Source organism: Pleurodeles waltl, chromosome 5 (assembly GCF_031143425.1).
Source record: "Pleurodeles waltl isolate 20211129_DDA chromosome 5, aPleWal1.hap1.20221129, whole genome shotgun sequence".
In the NCBI taxonomy this organism is placed as follows: Eukaryota; Metazoa; Chordata; class Amphibia; order Caudata; family Salamandridae; genus Pleurodeles; species Pleurodeles waltl.
Window position 1 is genome coordinate 979,746,140 of NC_090444.1, and position 21,329 is coordinate 979,767,468.

The following is a 21,329-nucleotide window of genomic DNA, read 5'->3' on the forward strand; positions in this document are numbered from 1 at the left end:
CTGAACCAGTCAGAGCCATGGATGCCTCAGAATTGTCCTCCGGGCTTATCGTTTATAAAACAACACCCTTGTCCATGCTTTGTGAAAACAACCATACAGAACAAATTCAGTTTGACCTCATAGGTAACCCAGTATTTGGAGCCATTTTGGGATACCCTGGCTTCAGTTGCACAATCCCAAAATTGACTGGGCAGAAAGGACAGTGACATTAGACTCTAAACATTGCTGGCACTCCTGTTACCAAGACAAACCATTACTAGTGACACCCTTGCATCGTGGGTCCACACATAATACGGCTATCAAGCCGGACGACACACTGGCCATTCCTGCACCTTATAAAGACTTTCATGATGTCTTTAGTGAACAGAAGGCCACCCAGCTGCCGCCACATAGGTCATACGATTGTTGTATAGACTTGATTCCTGGGGCAAGGTCACCATGTAGCAGGGTGTATGCTCTTTCTGAGCCTGAGAATCGATACCTGCAAGACTACCTGGATGATCTATTGGCTAAGGGTTTCATTTGTCATTCAACGTCACCAGTATCGTTGTCTTTGTTCTTCGTGCCCAAAAAGAATTGCGAGCTGCGCACCTGTACAGATTATCGCGCAGAGAACAAAGTGACTATAAAAAATTGGTATCCACTTCCATTGATCCCGGTACTTTTAGATCAGGTACGTCAGTCGACCATTTATACTAAACTCGACCTCCGGGGCGCCTACCACTTGAGCTGAGTGATGAAGGGGGATGAGTGGAAGACGGCGTTCCGAACTAAATTCAGACTCTTTGAGTACACAGTGATGCCCTTGGGGTTGTGTAACGCTCCTGCAGCATTTCAATTTTTCATCAGTGAAGTGCTGCAGGAGTTTCTGGATATCTGTGTAGTGGTATACATAGACGACATTTTGATCTATTCGTCTTCCACTGAGGAACATATAGGGCATGTAAGAGAGGTTTTACAATGGCTTTATGAGCATCATCTCTACGCCAAGCAGGAAAAATGTGTTTTTCACACTACAACTGTAGAATTCCTGGGATATGTGATCACTCCCAATGGAATTTCCATGGATAGGTCCAAGGTACAGGCCATCCTAGATTGGGTAGCCCCAAGATCCATCAAGGAAGTGCAACAGTTTTTGGGCTTTGCAAGTTTTTATCTGAGATTTATACCCCACTTTTCTCCCGTGGTATCTCCCATAACTCGTCTCCTATGAAAGGGGGTTAAGTTTCTCTGGGATGCAGAAGCTGAGAAAGCGTTCCAACATCTTAAAAACACACTCACTGAAGCACCCATTCTCCATCATCCCGACCCGGCTCAGCCATTTTTCGTGGAAGCAGATGCTTCCCAAATGGCAGTGGGTGGGGTATTGTCCCAACGTGATCCTGAGTCTGGGCTTTCCCATCCAGTAGCTTACTTCTCAAAGAAATTGCTACCCGCAGAGCAAAATTACACGGTGGCGGAGCGGGAACTTCTGGCAATCAAGCTTGCCTTCCAGGAATGGAGTCACCACCTACTAGGAGCTAGACACACCGTCACTATTTACACAGATCACCGTAATTTACAGTTTTTTCAAGCGACCAAGGCCCTGACACCTTGTCAATTATGCTGGCTTCTGTTCTTTAACGCATTTGACTTCTTAATCACCTATAGGCAGTACTACGCAACAAAAAGCAGACACGTTGTCTAGGATGGGTTTCTCCTCTGATGTTGCGCTAGAACAGGTCAGAAGCATTATACCCCCAGAAAAAATCATGGCTGTGTGCACTTCCCAAGAGTTTCTTGAGAAAATACGGGTAGCCCAACACAAGGTTCCCTGTTCAACTGATGTGTATGAAAAAGAGAGTTTACTATACCATGCTGATCAGTTGTACGTCCCTACCAAAGAATTACGGGATACTGTGTTACATTCGGGACATGATTCTGTCCTCGCAGGTCACCAGGGTGAGAAAAAGATGTTAGATCTCTGTCAAAGATGGTTTTGGTGGCCCACACTTGTACAGGATGTCAGAAGCTATGTCCAGACTTGTTCCACCTGTGCCAATTCCGGTGCCCCATGGCATACCATAAGTATGGATTTTATTTCTGATCTCCAAGCTTCCAACGGACACACTGTCATATGGGTGGTTGTAGATTACCTAATTAAAATGGTTGATTTTGTTCCATTAAAATGCCTCCCTACGGCTTCCAAGCTCTCTGATTTGTTTGTCCAACACATTGTACGGCTTCATGGGTTGCCCACCACAATTGTTTCCGATCGTGACCCCCAATTTATATCACAGATTTGGCATAGCTTCTGTTCCTCTGTCGGTATGGACGTCCGCTTGTCCTCTGCATATCATCCACAAACGGATGGGTAGACGGAACGTGCCAACCAATCGCTGGAGCAAATCCTGAGATGTTACATTGACACATGATCTACTGAGTGGGATAAGGCTTTACCTCTTGTTGAATCTGTATATAACAACAGTGTCCACATGGCTACAGGAGTAGCCCCATTTTCACTGTTTGTTTGGTCTGCACCCATGAATGCTACCTATAACTGGGCCCCAAACATCCACAAGAATCCCATCAGTACAGAAACACCATAAAGAGTTACAGGAGACTCAAAAACAAGTACAACACCATTTAAAACTCTACCAAGCTCAATAAAAAAAAACAAGCAGACCAAAGAAGGAGACCTGCTCCCTCTTATCAGATAGGAGATCAGGTGTGGCTCTCATAAAAAAAATCTCCATCTTGCAGGATCCAGAAAATTAAACCCCCGATTTCTAGGCCCCTTTCCTTTTGCCAAAATCATCAATCCTGTGGTAGTAGAACTGACATTGCCAGATGATTTCAAGGTACACCCCGTGTTTCATGTGTCGTTACTCCGTCCCTATTCCCCTGATACCCGCGATGCCCCACCACCTCCCCCAGTAAAAGTAAATGGGCAATGGGAATTTGAAGTGGCCAAAATTCTTGACTCCAGGCACGTCCATGGTGTTCTACACTATTTATTGGCTTGGAAAGGCTATGGCCTGAGGACAATTCCTGGGAACCAGCGTCCACAGTTCATGCTACACGTCTTACTAAAAAATTCCATCTCCTGCACCCTTCCAAGCCCCGCCCTTCGAGAGGGTCCTTGGTGGGTAGGACTGTCAGGAATCCCCAAGGTGCCTCCTGTGTTATCTGTCAGCATCCCCAGTGATTAGGGTTAAATCATATCTCTGTTCTTGGTTAAACTTTCATGTTTCTAAGTGAACATAATGTGCTGTGTTACACAATTGGTTTTTATCAATGCTTGTTTTCCAAATGCTTGTTTGCTAAAGTGAGCAGGTGTAGACATGTGCTTCTAATTGGGTGTGGTGTAGACATATGCTTCTAATTGGGTGTGGTGACTCATCCACATGTGGAAACTCAACTGCTTTCCTGATTGGCTATAAATAGCAGAGTGAAGCATGCCTCCCTGCTTGGCTTTGTTTTGCTTCCTGATCTCAGCATCTGATTTGGCAGTCCAGACCCTGCTGTCATACTCATATTCAGGACTTTTGAGGAATTCTTTTAATCGTTCCTGTACCAGCTGACACCAGGCATTCCTTCGGCACTCCGGAAAAGACTGCAGCTAAGTGACTAGTATTCTCCAGGGAGCTTGTTCTTTGAGTGCTGCACTTTCCTAGAACAGCTGGTGTATTTCAGACCTCGTATTTTGGCAGAGTGCTTATCTTGAAGAGACAAGGGCTTTTCTGAACATTCTACATTATTATTGCAGTTACTTGCTTAAATTTGCTTCAGGAAATCTGCTTGAGCTCAAGTACTACAAAAAGTGACAGTGCAATTTTAAAAGAGCATTTATGTGACTTTTCTTTTTCTAATAGCATAACTCTTGGATTTAAATTGTGTCATTCATGCCTGTGTTTCAGGTATGAGGAATCTGCTTTTGAAGGGGTTTTCACACACACACAGTGAAACCAAAGCAAACTGTGCCACTCTAACTGTTTAAACCCAGAGTGGACATTTGTATTTCTTGGATTGTTTTTGTTCCTTTTAGTTTAACCCTATGCATGCAGGAAAGTTATATGTGATATAATTAATGCCCTTGTTTGTCTTTCTTGTGCATGATAAGTGCAGCAACAGTTCTAATTGTAGTGTGCAACAGTGAATGTCTGTGAAGCCAGCCCTGGTGTTGCAGTACTTATTATTATGGTACTCAGTTTGGGTTTTTGGTAATGCAGTGTTAGTAATTGTGCCAACCGTTATTATTATCCAAGAAAAGTGCTGGAGCATCCTGGTGTTCTTGTACCACTCCCGTGCACATATCAGGAAGAGAGATTCAGTTTCAAGGAAGTTGAGTGCACTAACTCTCCAATCACTCTGTCAACGACGACCTGCCCCCCGAAGATACAGGGTGCCTGGCTGGACCGGCAAGACGTGGTAGTGTTTTGTCTCTTTCTCTTCCACTCCCCCTTTCCTTTTGGGACACCTGCCGGTGTTTTTGTGTCCACCAGAAAGTGCTGAGGAGTGTTCCAGGAGGTCAGAGCATACCATCGCCCCTGCAGACATCCTGCTTTTCAGGTGAGTGGCCCCGTCTCAACAATCCACCTCCTGTTGTACTTCAGGTATGCTGTAATAAAGTGGTATAAAGTGCTGATTCATTTTGATCATGGTCAGTCTCTCGACGTTTTGGGGTGAGAGACTGGTCCTTCTCACTGTGACAACTGCACCAGCTGCACTGAACACATGCTCAGAAGACATACTGGCTACAGGGCAAACCAGACACTTTATTGCTAGCCTTCTGAGCACTGGCAGTAGGAGCCTCTTGCCATACCACTACACCAATAGGTTTTGTTCCAGATAGACCACTGTTGGGTCATCCAGATAGACCTGGACCATCCTCTCAATAGACATTGGTGCTCCACCTTGCTTGAACTCTTTTGCCTTTGTGTCTGCAGTGGACTTAAGCCCTGCCTTTAGAAACCAGTCAACTGCAGATTTTGGGGCTGCTGCTCCTGTTCCTGTTGTTGCTGCTGGTGTTGATTTTGGCGGCTGTGAGCCAACAGCACTGTCCACTGGCTCTATGGAAGTTGTAGGCTGTACCCCAGACCTTCCGTGAGTGAGCCTCTAATTTTCAGTCATTCTTTTTCTAGGTCTCTGGCTTGCTCAGCAATCCACGTCTTGTAGGTTGAAACATCCCTATCTGAAAAAGTAATGAAAGTGGGGAGTAATAGTTTGTACCCTTGGACAAGAATTGTGGCACAGATGTAATGTTTGAATGACACAATGTCTCTTTGCAGCCTTGTATTAACAGATAAGAGAAGGATTAAGCTCTCTACCAACTCCTGTGCATCTGTTATTTCATCCAGACCTACGTACGTATCAGAAACCTCCGTTAGCTGTTTCAGCAGCATATGCACCAATGGGATAGCTTGGCCCATGGTACAGTCCTCCTTGCTGACTTCCCGTGTGAAAATAAAAGAAAGTAGCATCTCTGTCAGGCATTTGACCAGGCCCTATTGGTCCATCTCAATGATCATGCCTTTCACATTTGCATCCCCTCTTAGCATGACATATTCATTGATTGGTCTGTACTGCTCGAACATTGTAACATGTAATAATTAGAATTCCAATGTGTTGGCACCTCTTGTATGAGGGCTTTAGCTGGCATTCTATTTCCACACTGGATAATCCTCAACAGCTTGCAGGCTTTAAAAGGATGGCTAAAATGAGGGCAGATTATTCTGCATGTGGACAGGAAGTTCCTGACTCGGGGTTCTTTTTTGAGGAAGTCCTGTACAATGATGCTTATGCAGTGCGCCAAACACAGGACCCTGAAATAGCTAACATGTGACATGGCCTTAATTATATTACTGCCATTGTCCGTGGTAACAAATCCAGTATTAAGCCCGCTGGGGTGCAGCCATTCAAAGACCTTGTTGTTAATGTCATCCAAGATGTTTGCAGCTGTATGGGATTTCTTATGGCGAACATAGCTACTGTTGCATACTTCTGAGCACCATTAAAAAACGTCAGCTGTAACAACACCTGCAAATATAATTTCTCTAAACCCCACAAAAGAGATCCAGTGTGCAATGATGCACATGTAATCAGTGGCTTGGCATGTGTGTTGTCAGGTGGATTGTGTGGACCGCACTCTGCTGCAAAGTTTGTACAAACAATTCCAGCACATTGTGATATAGCACTGGAACAGCAACTCTGCTGAAACAGATCCAGCTGGGAACCTTCCATTTCGGGCAGATAGCTGCCACAATTTCTAGAAAACATCCACAAAAGAAAAAGAGAGGAGGTCCAGCTCTAACATTTTATACAGCTTCCCGTTGTACAAACGTGCAGTTGGGTGGTTGCGTTCGTACTGTCCCTCCTTCCTAAACATGGCCTGGATTTTTTTCTCTGCTGGTGCCACTGATGCAGGCAGCGTAAAAGGTGGTGGTACGCTCAATGTACATCAGCCACTGTATGTTCTTGCCTTGGTCTTTCGACCTGACTCTGAGTCTTCCTATGCCACTGTGATGTTGCTGATGTGGGCGGCAATGCTACTGCACTTCTGGGGACAGGGCTGATTAGTGTAACGAGAATGTCACCCTCTTCTTCACGTTCCACCATGATCAGATCAGATTCCCTGCTTTCAACACCTTCACTAACACTACTTGCAGGCTATTCGCTGCTAAGGTGTCTCTCAGTGGATTGCGTGGTGTTTCCTCAAATTAATTGTTTGGCCTCCGGTATAGTTTGTACCAAGCTTACGCCGACTAACACTTGCTCGGCAAATGGAGCATATGGCAATGTTTGGCTCCTTTTCACTAACTGTAAAGAAGTCCCAAACTGTGGAGGTCAACTTTCTAACACTGGGGCCACTGCCAATGTCTGAAGAAGTGGTGGTAGGTGGATGTTTTTTTGATGACATTTGCCTCTGTGCAGTGCCTTCTCCATCTGAGGTGGCTGTGGATGTAGGTCACACCCGGAGCGTTGTAAATATACAAGCTGGTGGAGGTGGTGGTATCTGTACCACATCCTTTGGAGCAGGTTGAGAAGATGGGGTACTGGGCTAACATCCACTGGGACTGGGCTAACATCCATGATGACTGGCTCGTTGTCAGACTCGTCATCCTCCTCTTCTTCATCCATAACTCTAAGACTATCAGGAACCTTCCTTTTCACTCCTTGCCTCTCCTGGCATGTCTCAGACTGAAGTGGCATCCAAGTGGAGCATTGATCATCAGAAGGGGGCTTGAAGAAGAAGATGGCGGAGATCTGGAAGATAGTGGATCTTGTGAAAGAGGGGCTTCTTCGGCTTCCTCAGCATGAAGCTCAACATCCTGATGTGCTCCTACTTCGGGAGGAACTGCTATTGCTGATAACAGCTGTTGTTGTCCAGTGGCCTGAGTTTCCGGCAACTATTGGGTACCACTTTGAGAAAGTGATAAGTCCAATTCAACATCACTGCTTGTCGGCGTTCCTGTGATTAGAGAGGCTGCCTCTTTGCCAGACATAGGCTTCGGCCTAGTTTGGAATGGGGCCGCTAATGCGGAAGTGCTGCTCCCAGCTTGCTCCCCAGAGGCTGGTGTGGCAGGCACATGTTTTTGCCCAAAAAAGGTCTGGGGCGACTCACCAGTGGTGGGAAGCTCCTTCTTAATAATAATAATAATAATAATAATAATAATAATAATAAGCTTTATTCGGTCATTGAGGCCATCAAAGCATAAAAAGAAAATACAATAGTAACAAGATATAAGAAAAAGCAGAAAGATAAAATTAACTTAATATCACAATGTACATATACATGGTTTAAAACATGACAATAAAAATACAACTCGTACTTCATACCGTCTAAATCCTAAAATGTATTATATAGAATAATTTTTTAATTTTTTTTATTTCAATGAGTGATGTCGAATACGCCAGGCTGTCGCAAGGAACTTGCTGACAGCATGGATAACTTTTATGGAAGTATCACTCTTTAAAATCCTGATAGCTGTCGAACATTGTCTCAGACCCAGGTTTCGGCAAGTTACACAAATCCATTTTGTTCTGGGAGTTGTATAGGCAGGGCAAAAGAACAAAAAATGTTCAATAGTTTCTGTGCAAATAAGACAAGCTGGGCAAAGATCTGTAGAAGAAGACCCACCCCAATTCTTAGTTAGAGATAACAGCGGTAGGCTTCCAAAACGGAAGCGTGCATAAAGACCCTTCCCCAGCAGATCAGGAATCAGGTCTAGATATTGTTCAAACTGGGGATACCACTTGAGGTCAATAAACAGATTGGTCAATCTACCATAGGATGTACAACGGACCAGATCACTCTTTATATGGGACCAATATACTGTCATTAATAGAGTCTTATCAGCTCTCCCCAAGTTGTGTGGCTCTTCCCAAAATCTTCTTAAACCCAGAACCGTAAACCAATTAGATACATGCAAGCCCCAGGGTATGGTAGTTGCTCCATGCCTCCTAAGAATATCCAGGGCTGAATCTCTGTGTACAATAAGTTCCGGAACAGTCCAAATCCTCACCCAGTATAACAAGGTTCTTAAGGCTATCAGATTGGATATACGATTAAAACCTAGGTCCATAAACACAGGGATCAGAGGAGTACTCTGGGGGCACGCAAGAAGGGCCCTGGCAAAGTTGTTTTTTCCTTCTTATCACTGGCTGCTCTCTTGATAGCAGCATTCTTTGGGGCCCTCTTGAAGCGTTCAGTTGGCAGTAGCACTTAGCTTCACAAGCTGAAGAGATGTCCGTGTGGTCATGAGTGCGGCCACGCGTCACGTCGTGCACAGGCCTTCTGTCTGGCAGTACTGTGGGTGAATTCTCTTTCTCTTTGTGCATCTAAAAGCAAACATGCAAAAAGTATCAGTGAAACGTGACATTGTTGCAGTTGCATTAGTAGTAGAACCAATATCATTTAATGGTTAATTACCTAAACGTATAGATAACTATTAAATAATACAGTGTATCCATTTGTAAAACCACAACAACATTAACTTTCATTATCATTTACACTCATGAAGGATGAGAAAGAGCAACAACTACAACATACAGAGTGTAACTGTTAGCTTTAGCTGCATCAAGTTGGCATGTGGCACTCAAGGAGGTGCTGGTGACAAATGGAATAATAATCCTTGAATAATGTAATGTAGTGAAACTGTACACCTATGGCAGACATGGGGAAAATGGAAAAAAATATATATTAAAATAATTTTAAAAAATTAATGTATTTTAAAAAAATTCTAAAACCAAGAAAAAAATATAAATATTATTATTATACTGTTATTATAAAATAAAATAAAATAAAATTTGTGAAACAAATTACAAAAAAAGAATACAATTTTTTTTTTAAAATAGAATTCCATTGCTGATGTACTAGGGGGGGGGTAAGGGGACTACCATGAAAAACCACTGGGATTTGGGAGGCAAAGAGTGGTAGAGGTGAAAAATGCAAAAAAAATATAAAATAAAATAGAAAACCCTGCTCATACAGTACATTTAGTAATAAACATTGACCTAATAGGCCTAATTACACACAAAATGGCCGCCAGCCACATGGTCAAACATCAACCAGCAAGGAGGCATGGCCACCACAACAAAGAAGAACACATGTCAGTCTAAAAGCACACTGGCTGCCCACACAAAATGGCCGCCAGCCACATGGTCAAACAACAACCAGCAAGGAGGCATGGCCACCACAACAAAGAACACATGCGGGCCGAAAAGCACACTAGCTGCCTACACAAAATGGCCACCAACCACATGGTCAGACAACAACTAGCAAGGAGATATGGCCACCACAATAAAGAAGAACACATGCGGGCCTAAAATCACACTGGCTGCCTACCCAAATTGGCCACCAGCCACATGGTCAAACAACAACCAGCAAGGAGGCATAGCCACCACAACAAAGAAGGACACATGCAGGTCTAAAAACACACTGGCTGTCTACACAAAATGGCCACCAGCCACATGGTCAAACAACAAGCAGAATGAATAGAAAACATGAAAACACATATAGGTGTAGGTCTATAATTGAGTATACAAATGGGCCCCTGGAACCTTGGCATATGGGGAACAAAGTCAAATGGTGGCCTATGACAAACACTCTCATGCACTGGCCAGACAAGGAAGGCATTGGTACTGGAGAAAAAACACAGCATTAAGTCAGTAACTCCAAAAACATAAATAAAAGGGGCTAAACATTTTACAACAACAACACAAATCATACAAAGGCATCAAGTACTATTACCCCAGCATACACTGTTTGCAGAACAAAATGTGAAATACCGCCAAACAACATTTTGTTATCTTTAATCCAGCCTCATCCATGGTGTTTCAGTTCAACAGACACTGCAAACCGTTGTTTCATCATGCACCCATGACTAGAACTGGGCCTACAGCTGGAAGGACTATTCCATTAGCAGACTAGGCCACTTAACATTAACATAGTGAATTAAATGAATATTGCAAACTTATAAAACAAAACATGGAGACACTTTTGTGAACTGTAAAACATTTTTCCTTTATAGAACAAACAATTGCAAGTAAAACTATAACTAGGCCCCAAATGCAGGCCACCCATCACAAAAATTCAAAAAATTGAATAAAAGTACAGATAAATCCAGGTGCATGCCCTCTATGAAACAAACATGTTGTACAACACCCTTATACAAGTCTTTTTTCAACTCTCTTGTGAAATCTCAAATACAACAAAGTCCTTAAATCCAATGATACATCCAGGAGACATAGAAAGTAATCCTTCCAGCTCGAAAATCAAAGTGAAAAGTGACCAGAAGATGGACAAAACACTGGGAGACGCCTGCTGGACAGGAACAGGAAGTTGGAGTCTCCGGGGCACTTCCTGTTGTTGAAATTCTTTTTTTTTAAAGTACTGCTCGCACAAAAATATCAACGCAAACGGTCCATTAGAGAAGATTTGTAACTCCAAGTTGTACATTTTAGCTGCTTCTGCTTCGCCAGGTTGCAGCAGCAGTCAATCACTCTCTCGTGCTCGCCCACGTCACAAATGACGTGCCAGAAGTCTTGCAGCGCTGCTAACTCTCACAAGCTGGTAAAAAAATCTTGTTTGTGTTCTCGAGAGACCGGAAGTCTCATGTCTCACTTCCTGCACACGCAAAATGAAGGTAAGCCCATGCCGGTGGGGGAAAAAACTGAAAAAACTCCCCTATGTTGTGGAGTGCGGGGGTCTATCACTAACTCCGCGTTCTCTGTGGAACGTGGAGTTGCCAAATTCTGCAAACTGCGCCAGCAGAGCAGAGTTTTTCACCTAGGTCTAGTTCTTATACATCTGAGGGAGTCTACAAAAACTATGGGCCAGATGTAGCAAAGGTTTTTCCCCATTCTGTGTCTATGGGAAAAAGTGTTTGTACATATGGCCCTATGTTCTGAGCCTAGCATGAAGAACGCTAGAACTCTGCTTTCTGGCTCAAGATTTTGACCATCAATAGCCAAGGTTTTAAAAATATTTTTATCTGGCAATATTGTTCATTAAAGCTGTATTGCGTGAGTTTTGAATTGCAAATGTGCATGTAAAATTGTTTAAATGTCTGTAATTTAATACTATGCGGTACAAATGATTTTATTGATCTTCCGGGAACATGGGTTATTCATAGGAGGTACACAAAGTTCAATCACTCCCTGATACTCTAGTTGTGAGAGAATTACTCACACTGGAACTTTCACTTCATGTTTTATTGTGTATGTTGTTGTACTTGCCGGCTGGACTAATATCGGTATCATATCATAAGGTGACATATTCCAGCCTACATGATTGGGGTACAATGCTGGGGCTTGTGCAAGAGACCATTATGCAACGTACACATGGTTTAACTTCTTCAGGGAAAAGAACGAAAAAAGATGGCAATATTACATCTTCTCCCTGTGGGACTGTTCTAACAATCTCAAGCGGCCAATCGACCTCTGTCAAAAGACTGTCATAGCTAAGTGTTAGACTTTCCCAGATTATTAATTCACAAGGGCAGGTTAAGTCACCATTAGTTTGCATATTGACTTTGTACAATCTGTCAGGAGAGCTGACTCGTTGATCTGAAGTGTCAGCTTCAATTAAGTCATAAGTTGCTTTAGCATCCAGAAACTTTTGAAGACTCTGGTGAACTATTGTGACCTCTGCAGTGCTATCTAGCAGTGTCACTGCCCATGCCTTGTTCTGAAGGAGCATTCCCAATATGTGTGGCATATTTAACCGAAATACCTGCAACCTTCTTTTTTTAATGGAGGTTTTTGCTGTGGAAGTATCTCTTTCTTTTTTTATAATGTCAGATGAGTGTTGTGAGTCCCTTTTCTGTTTTACATACTCTTCTTCTCTGCACTCTGATCGCCCTCATCTGTATGATTGTTTATCCAGTGAGTCCTGAACGGAACGAGAAGGACATGTATCAGTGTACTGATACCTATCAGGCTGTTTAATTGTATCACAATTAAATACGTTGTAACATTTATCAGAGGATTCTGGTTGTAAAATATCCACCCAGTGATTTTGCTTTTTCTGTTTTTTTTCTGTATGGCCCAGCATTTTTTAGAAAACTCAGGTGCTCGTATGGTATTGTTCTTTTCAGAACTATATTTAAGGTTTGGTTTATTAGGTCTTGCTCCCAAATTAACTCGGCCTGTGGACTTATAGGTGACAGCAATAATGTTTGGTAGTTCGCCCTCTTTTAAAAAAATATATATATTTTTATTTAACCAAAGAAACAGGTTCACACTGTCAAATACAATAGAGCATAGGTGTTTTGCTATAATCAATCAAATGTACTTTTCTTGTCACCATACAGTTTAACAACAAAAACACTAGTGGCGCTTTTATGGCCTCTTTTCTATTGAAAAGAATACTCATCCTGACCCCAAGACTCAACTCTCTTAGCTCCCTCCTAGATCCATCTCCATGCCCGGGCTCTGACAGATGCCCAAGCCCCCCCAAAACTTTCTCCCATTTTTTGGGGCATCCCCTTCATTTGTATATAACCTCCTTGGCTCTTTGGCACCAGTCCAGCTCAAACTGCCAAGCTGCCCAGCTGAGGGTGGTTGGACTTCCCCAGGCTCTCGCTATGTTGCGTTTGGCTACTCCCAAGGCCAGTCACAACCAAACCCCCCTGGTACTTGAGCCACGTGTTGTCTCCTGAGATCCCCAACCACTTGGGGTCCAGTGGTATCTCTAGTGTAGTGACCCAGGACATCACCTGGGCAATACTGTACCAGTAGTCTTGTATCAGAGGGCACCCCTAGAGAATATGAATGAATGTGCCCTCTTCATTACAGCCTCTCAGGCACAATGGCTCTTCCAATTTTATGTAGTAGTATTGGAGAGTAGTAATATCTAGGCAGTATTTTTAACTGGACCAGTCTGAACCTGGCCCTGATGGCTATCTCTCTGGGCCCCCCAAAAGCTTCCTCCCATTCATCATCCCTGATGGCTCCTAGAACCTCGTCCCATACCCCTCTCAGTCTACCCAGCAAGTCTGGACAGTTATTTATCAATTTTCTGTAAATCACAGAGATCCCCTGTTTTGGGATTGGTTCAGTGATGATCCTTTCCTCTAGGGGGGAGGTCTCCGGCAAATGTTCCCCTTCCTGAATATGTCTCCTAGGGGCATGACCCAGTTGCAAATATTGATAGCGTTCAATGTCCGCAAGATCATACTACCCACGAAGACCCTCAAAACTGATTATGGCCTGCCCCCTCCATATGTCCTACAGGTGCTCAATCCCTATTTATTCACATTTTCAAAACCCCTGTAATCCTCGGACATCCGCTAGTAAGTCACAACACTAAAGTGGAGAAAGACCGGTGAGTCTCTCCTTCCAACCCAGGTCCGTGTTTGCTTCCTTCCAGGCCTTGACTACTGCCAAGGTGTGATGTGGTAAGTCTTTTTCTCGTTGTGTATCATGCAGTAAGGCCTCAGGACCACCTCTCCCTATCACATGTCTGTCTAGTCTATAGGCTGGAGCCTGTTGATCTGCGAATACCCATTCATTGACTATTAGAAAATGTGATTCCCAATAGTATTTTTGGATGTACGGAATTGCCAGTCCCCATCGTCATGGACCCCTTTTTGCAATTTAGCCAGGGTTATTCTTGGAGTGCCCCAGTTCCACAGGAGCATATGAATCTCTGTATCTATTTTCTTGAAGACTTCCTGGGGGATCGTGTAAGGTGTGTTCTGCCTGACATAAAAAAATCACGGTAGGCTCATCATCTTATAGAGGGCTCCCTTGCCCATTAGGGTCAACAGAAGGTTATGCCAGTGAGCAACATCTCCCTTAAGTCTCTCCAGCTGGTGGGATATGTTCCTATTCAGAAATTCCTGGGGGCCTGAGATAATCGTACCTACCCAGGTAGCGAAAGCCTGTTGTGACTACGGTACCATCGCAGTCCCGGGGAAGGCGAGGGCTCGGGCCCAAGAGAGAGGAAAGACAACTGACTTCGACTAATTTATGGTATAGCCAGAGTGGTCTCCAAGAATGCCAAATATCTGAATAAGCCTGCCAATAAAAAAGGAAAGTCTGCAATGCATAGAGAACTATGTAGTCCATATATAATGATATTTGCTCTTCCCCCCCCTCCAAGCTCAGATCCCGCAGATCAGAGGATCATGACGAATCCATGACGCCAATGGTTCCAACGCCAGGGTGAAAAGCATGGGGGATAATTAACAGACAGCTCATCACACACAATGACAAGACAACTTGTTCCCTCGAGTCCCCCCTCCCAGCAACCCTGCATTGTGGGTTCAGAACTACCCACCACCTCAGCTTGCAAATGGTTGTTGCCCTAAATAGGTCACCTACTAGTGAGGGTGAGCTGCCGCCTGTGCAGTGAAAATGAGCAGATATCCAGTAGTAGAATATCTAGTGTAACCCCCTTAGTCAAAAGATTTACCTTGCCCATGGTCACTATGCAGTGGAGCCTGTCCTGAGCTCCTCACTTAGTCCACCCCCCACTCTGGGGATGGACACTCAAACAGCTGTTCTCTTGCAGACCGGGGACCCATTTATGAGTCAGTCTGGGAGAGGCACTGCTGGTGTCGTGATTGTTTTGGCTCCATCATTTCCAGTAGGCTGGGGCTTCCCGCAATCTCCATGTTTCCTGCCGGCCACTCTCCAGCCCTCCAGCCAGTCCCATGCCTCCTCCAGCGACATGAAGTGCCATGTCTTGCCGCCGCCACCACCCCTTGCTTTGCAGGGAACAAAATTATGTATTTTACCTCCTTGGTCTGTTATGCTTTCTTGACTTCATCAAGAAGGGTGAAATCTGGAAAGAAATGAATGACAGAGTTATCCAGTTGCAGATCGCCTTTGGACCTAGCCGCCTGTAGGATAGAGTTGCGCCCTCTATAATTCAGAATCCTGGTGATAATCGTGCATTGTGGGGCCCGTGGTTTTAGAGGACAGCCCAACATCCTATAAGCCCTTTATACCCCAAAAATTGGACAGTCTTTTCAACTTGAGTTTATTCATAGCCAGGTCTTCCACAAAAAGATCTGCGCTAGAGCCCTCCATGAACTCTGGGACCCCAACCACTCTCACATTATTCCTCCTGGACCCCCCTTCTTGCTCCTCGAGTCTGGCTGCCATCTCTGAGCTTTGTTTGGTGAGAGAGTGAACCTGCTCTTCCAGGCATTTCATGGTAGACAGCAGCCCCCTTGCTATGCGGTTCTGCCACTGTCACCTTCTCTGATATTTTGCCAAAATCTGCCCTCAGGAGGTTGACCTCAACTGTGACCGCATCCAGCTTGTGCTCCAAAAGTGAGATTGAGCCCCTGAGTTCCTGTATAGCTGCCATAATAATGCTTAATGAGGGCTCCCCATTGTGCATTGGATCCTCATTAGATCATCCTCCTTCAGCACCTGCCGTTTGGCCCCCTGGGGTCGCCATTCATATTGTGTAGTTGTCCAGGCTGTTGGTTTGGGACGGTTTTGGGGGTACGACCACAGACCATGTCCCACGCTGATTGCAACCCCCTCCCCCCCCATTGTTGCCAGCTAAGAACTATCTGCCAAGGAGTATCCTTCTATTGGGCCCAACTGCCACAAGTCCTGGGACTGGCCCCACCGCCACATGCACACAGGTGCTGCTCCAAGCCCAGCAACCAGTCAGAACCCCGAGTTATGTACTATCAGCCACTGGGGGGTGGTCCTCTCCTGCCTGGTATTGCCGTCTCTGTGTCTCTCGGGCTGGTCCCACTAATTGCCAAGGCAGTCCCCGGGGCTAGGACGCTCTGAGCCCCCTCCTTGGGGACAATCAGGGATGTTCTCCCCGCCAGGTGGCCCCAACCACGGTGATCCCAACCTAGGCTGTTTACAACTATGCTCCTATGCAGGCCCGCGCCTTCCTCACTCTAGGGCAGCTGGCACAGGGGGTCAGTCCAGGCTGCAGGAGAAAGCAGCACCGCCACAAGGCAGGCACATGGAAGTTAGAGTCCCACTTCTACCCTCTCAATTACTGACACAGCCCAATCTGTGACTCCTGGGCTGCTGCTGCTGGTGTACTGCTTCACCGCAAACCCACGAGGCCTCTCTCCTTCACAGCCCCGGGACTCCGTGGACCATTACAGAGCTGCCCGCTGCCTTCTCACCTGCCACGGCTCCCAGGAATCCGCTGCCACTTCTTTTTAAGTCCAGAGAGGAGCCCTCTCCAATGTCGGCTGTGGTCGTGTTTTTGCTCCGTACTGCCTGCCAGGTAGGCCACTTCACAAGGGCTTCCCAGTGCCATGTGCCATTTTATTCTCGGGCCGCGAAGGGAGTCAGGGCCTTCTCTCTCTCTCTCTCTGCAGTTAGTCAGTCCTCTGTCCCTCGGAATGCCGTTTTGTGTGCCAAGGTGGGCAGCAAGCACCGGGCTATCACCAATCTCAGTGCTTGATCAGGATTAATGACAGATTAGAGGTTTTTTCTGCAGGTGGTGAGGGAGCTCTCTCAACCTGTGGCCATCTTCGCCGGTGGCTAGCTCCATCCCCTCAGTAGTTCGCACTCTTGATCTAACCAAGTGCTGCTGCTTCCCCTTTAATATTACTTAAGATGAGGAGACAGCAGCAAACTTGCCAATTAATTGTATCCCCAAATCCAGGGCAGAGGCTGCCCGGTAAAACAGCAATTGATGGTGTAGCATGTCTTATGGTATATATTGCAGCAAAGACTGAACCCCAAGTGGCGCAGTTATCAATGAGGGGGAACTATTCCAAGCTGTAAGCACATGGTGAGAATTCTATTTTTATCTTGGGGTTCTGTATGGGCGAACACCGCTTCAAGCTGATTTGTTTTTTGCGCAACCCAGAACGAAATTACCTCCCATCTGGTGGGAATCTTGCCCATAATAACATTTATAGTTACAGGACTAACTGCAGGCACAGCTAACTGTGGCTGGACAGCTTAGACAGCCCTCACTGGGGCAGTTGTTATCTGTGCATAACAAACTGCATTAAAAGTCTGTATAGTCAAACTAGACCATTGTATAGAACACATAACTCACCCCCATTTAGCGGTGCTGAGTTTGGATATGATGTGTCACCAGCTCAGACTGGCCATGTTGTCCTACCATTGCTGATGGGACCAAGTCTAATATTTGTGATACACGTGGAAGGGCACCTTATGGGTAGTTTTGATATCCCTGATATGGTAATGCTATTTCTAAATCATTATAAGCTCTATATTGACCTGATATTGCAGCTTCAGTATGTGTGTGAAATGTTTGTGTATTAGCATTGACTGCAGGAAAAGTGACCCATTAGTAAAATATCATGTAATGTTAAATGTGCTGTAACAGCATGTCTGCAATTAGCAGGTATATTAATTACATTTGCCATTTTAATGAATAGAAATTAGAGTGGAAAATAGTGTGGTAGCCTTATAAATGTTCAAGCGTGAACAACCTACAAAATAGGTAATTCCAATAATGCTGAGGAGGATTAACCTCTAACACCACAGAAGTCTCCATTTTAAAGGTGCATAGGAGACCATGGGCACACACAAGAACTAATCAGGAGAGCAGTTAAATACCTGACCTATAAACTTTGGGAGTGCCTTGTTATTTGGTTTGTACAAGATCTAGGACTGTGTATTAGGATGATAGAACTTCAGAATGTAGGGACTGAGTCCGTCTACACCATCAGCATCAGGAAATGTCAGCCCAATTCCTTGCTGGCTCACAGTGCCTCACCTGAACCCCTCACCTTTCCAGTGTAACAGATGATTTCAGTAATTTTGAACGTAATGCCCAAAGAAATTGTGGAAACAGATCTTACCCTTTTGTTGTTTACCTATGCACACCCAGGGTAAGCATATGAAACATACAAATAAAGGTTTTCAAATATTTATTGTAATAATTGTATTATCGCATAGAGAAAATGAGCTGTGATTATTAGGCAGATGAAACAAAGCATTGTTACCAGCATTACCAACATAATAAAAAATAAATAAGCCAACCATGGCAATCTTATTTTTACATATTCCTACCTATCACTACCTACACTCTGAGAGCATAGCGGGTGTACCATCTGCCAGGTTTCAAAGGATAGCCAGAGACCCCAATACCTGGATAGCTGAGCCAGGTAGTCAGTCTAGGGTGAAAATGGCAGTCCTTCTCTGCACGATGAAAAGTCAATGTCAGGAGCGCAGAATATTGAACACAGGATCTGTTCCAGGACAATCACAGAGCGAGTGCTTCTCTGACCCCTGCAGGGCAGTGCATTGTTTATATAATCAAAACCTCAATGTGTTAGAGGTGCAGCTCAGAATGTGATGATGTGTCTAGGTTTCCAGGGCTGTCTCCAAACAGACAATGCAAGCAGTAGAATATATTGTTCTATGTCCCAAGCCTTGAATAGAGTGTAAAGATTACATCACAAGAAAGTCTTACTAAAAACAAGAAGCATGAACAGCGCATTCTCAGAATAATATCGTGCAGCATAAATATGTAAAATAATATTGCTAAAAACAATGTCAGCCTAAAAACGTGTAAAATATAAAACTAAAATGGAGAATCAAAGTGGGCCCAAGAAGCCCTCACAATACCCAGGAAAGAGAATGGGCCACCAGACCGCTGGAGCCAGGTATTCCAATTACCAATATGTCTCTGCCTTAACCCCTCATTTTTCAGCAGAGTGTTCAGGAATTTGGGAGTCTATGGTTAGACGTTTTTGCAACATCAGAGAACGTCCTTCTTCAAAGGTTTTGCAGTCATATTCCACCCCCAAAGACATGGGTTAGATGCCCTGTCTCTGTTTTGGCCACAAGGTCTGCTGAATGTGTCCCCCTTGATTCCTTGGATTCTAACAGAAAATTCAGGAGGACCAGGTAAATCTTGAATTGGTTGACCATACTGCCACCCTCTTCTCTGACATTTCAAAAGTGGCGCACTGGATCCTTCCAGCCATCTGCTTTCCTCTTGAAGCTTCTCGTCTTCCAGCACACCTCAGAACAGCTTTGCTTGGGGTTTTAGAGCTTGAGAGGTTGAATTGACAGCTTCTAGATTGTTTCTTATGAGGTAGCCTCTTGCATGCAACAAGTAAGGTGTTCAACACTTAAACTTTACTTGATTGGTGTATTTTTCATAAATTCATAAATGGTGTGCGACCAGGGGAATTCCTTCTTCTCCCTGTTGCCGAGCAAGTGCTTTGGGTCTTTTAAGGGGTGAGAAATACCAACTCTTAGAAGCAATGAGTATTTAGAGGAGCAGAGATGCAGTCTATTTCTGATAAAGCCAGTCAATTATTGGAAAGTTGTTTTATATAGAGTTCAGTTATACATTCATCTTCCTTGGATTTTCGCTTGGTTTTGAAGTTGTTACAGTTAGCACTTTTTAAACCTCTAGATTCAGAGGGCCTTATGTTTCTTTCTAGTAAGGTCCTATTTTTGGGGGTGGTTTGTTCAAGCAGAATAATTGGCAAAATAGGAGCACTGTGATGTTCAGACCCGTTCCTCCAGCTTTTGACAAATAAAATAGGTTTACATTCAAGTGCTTCATTCCTGGCAAAAATTATTTTTCTTTTATCCCAAGATTTAGTGCTACAGATCATCTTTCCTTCTCCAGCCTCATGGGTAGAACACAGTTTTTATTCCTTGGATTTTCACAGCACTCTTCAAATTTATGTGAACAGATTCTTTCTCGAAGGTTAATTTTTGGGGGGACATTTAGGGTTACCCAGGATCCGTAATCTTTGTTATTACCACATTTGGCCTGGACTGAGATGAGAAAGGCAGACTAGGAGGTAATGGTCTAGTTACTTACCGGTAACATTTATTGCTGTTCTTTTCACATTCCTAGTTTACTGCCCAGCCATCGGAAATATGGTGTCCTGGACAACTTGTTTCTTTTGTTTTCTTAATTTTTTCCGTTAAGGTATGTGACAAATACTCAGCGTAGTGTGCTGGCTTCATGGATGCACTGTCTTTGCAACACATGACCTTAGAGGTGGCACAGTCAGTACCAGGAACAAAGTAGCTGCTTGTCCGTTAGTTAGGCTTCCACTCTCTTTGTTTTCTCTCTATTTTTATTACACTCATAGAACTTCACTATTAGTGAACTTTAAAAAATGAGAGAAAACAAAGAAAGTCGAGCACTAACCGTGTCTATTTGTTATTACATTATTACACTGATAGTGAATAATGTTTCATTTTTCACTATTAGTGTATTTAAAAATGGAGTAAAATTAGCTGGGATATAACTTTCCCTAGGAGCCGAAGTAAGTAAAAAATGCTTTCATTTTTTTTGTGTGTGCTTGCTTCGGTGTGCTTGTGTGTTTACATGAAAGAGAGAGTGTGTGTGTGTATGTGTTTATGTGTAAGCATGTGTTTGTGTGTGAGTAAAAGCGAAGGTCAAGAGTATGTGATCACTTCCGCTACCCCTGGCATTTTGGTGAATTGAGGTTCATGGCTCGCTTCCTCCTTTTCTAGGAGATGGGCGTTCAGAGATGATAGGAGAAAGCCATATTGAAATATTTTTATTGATGAGATGCTTGAATAAGCAAACAATATCTATCTGTTTTCCGTAATTGTTGTTTATATTGGTGAAGGCCTGGCTGCTCCCTGATAGATTTAATGCTCAACAGGCATTGTAGAACTTGCATGCGTTGTCTCTTTAAGAACGGATTCTATGGAACGTTATGATAGGATATGGGTAGTTGGTGCAGGATGGCAGCACTGGGGAGTTTAATAAATCTACTTCTAAATCGCTACTGTGCTCTGCATTGCGTTTTTTAAGTATAGATCTTAACATTGATGATGGACTACAAACCTCTCCTAGAAAGTACCCTTTTCAAGAAGACTATCAACCTTCCATCCAGCATAAATCAAGGCGGTCACTGTGCTGCTAGATA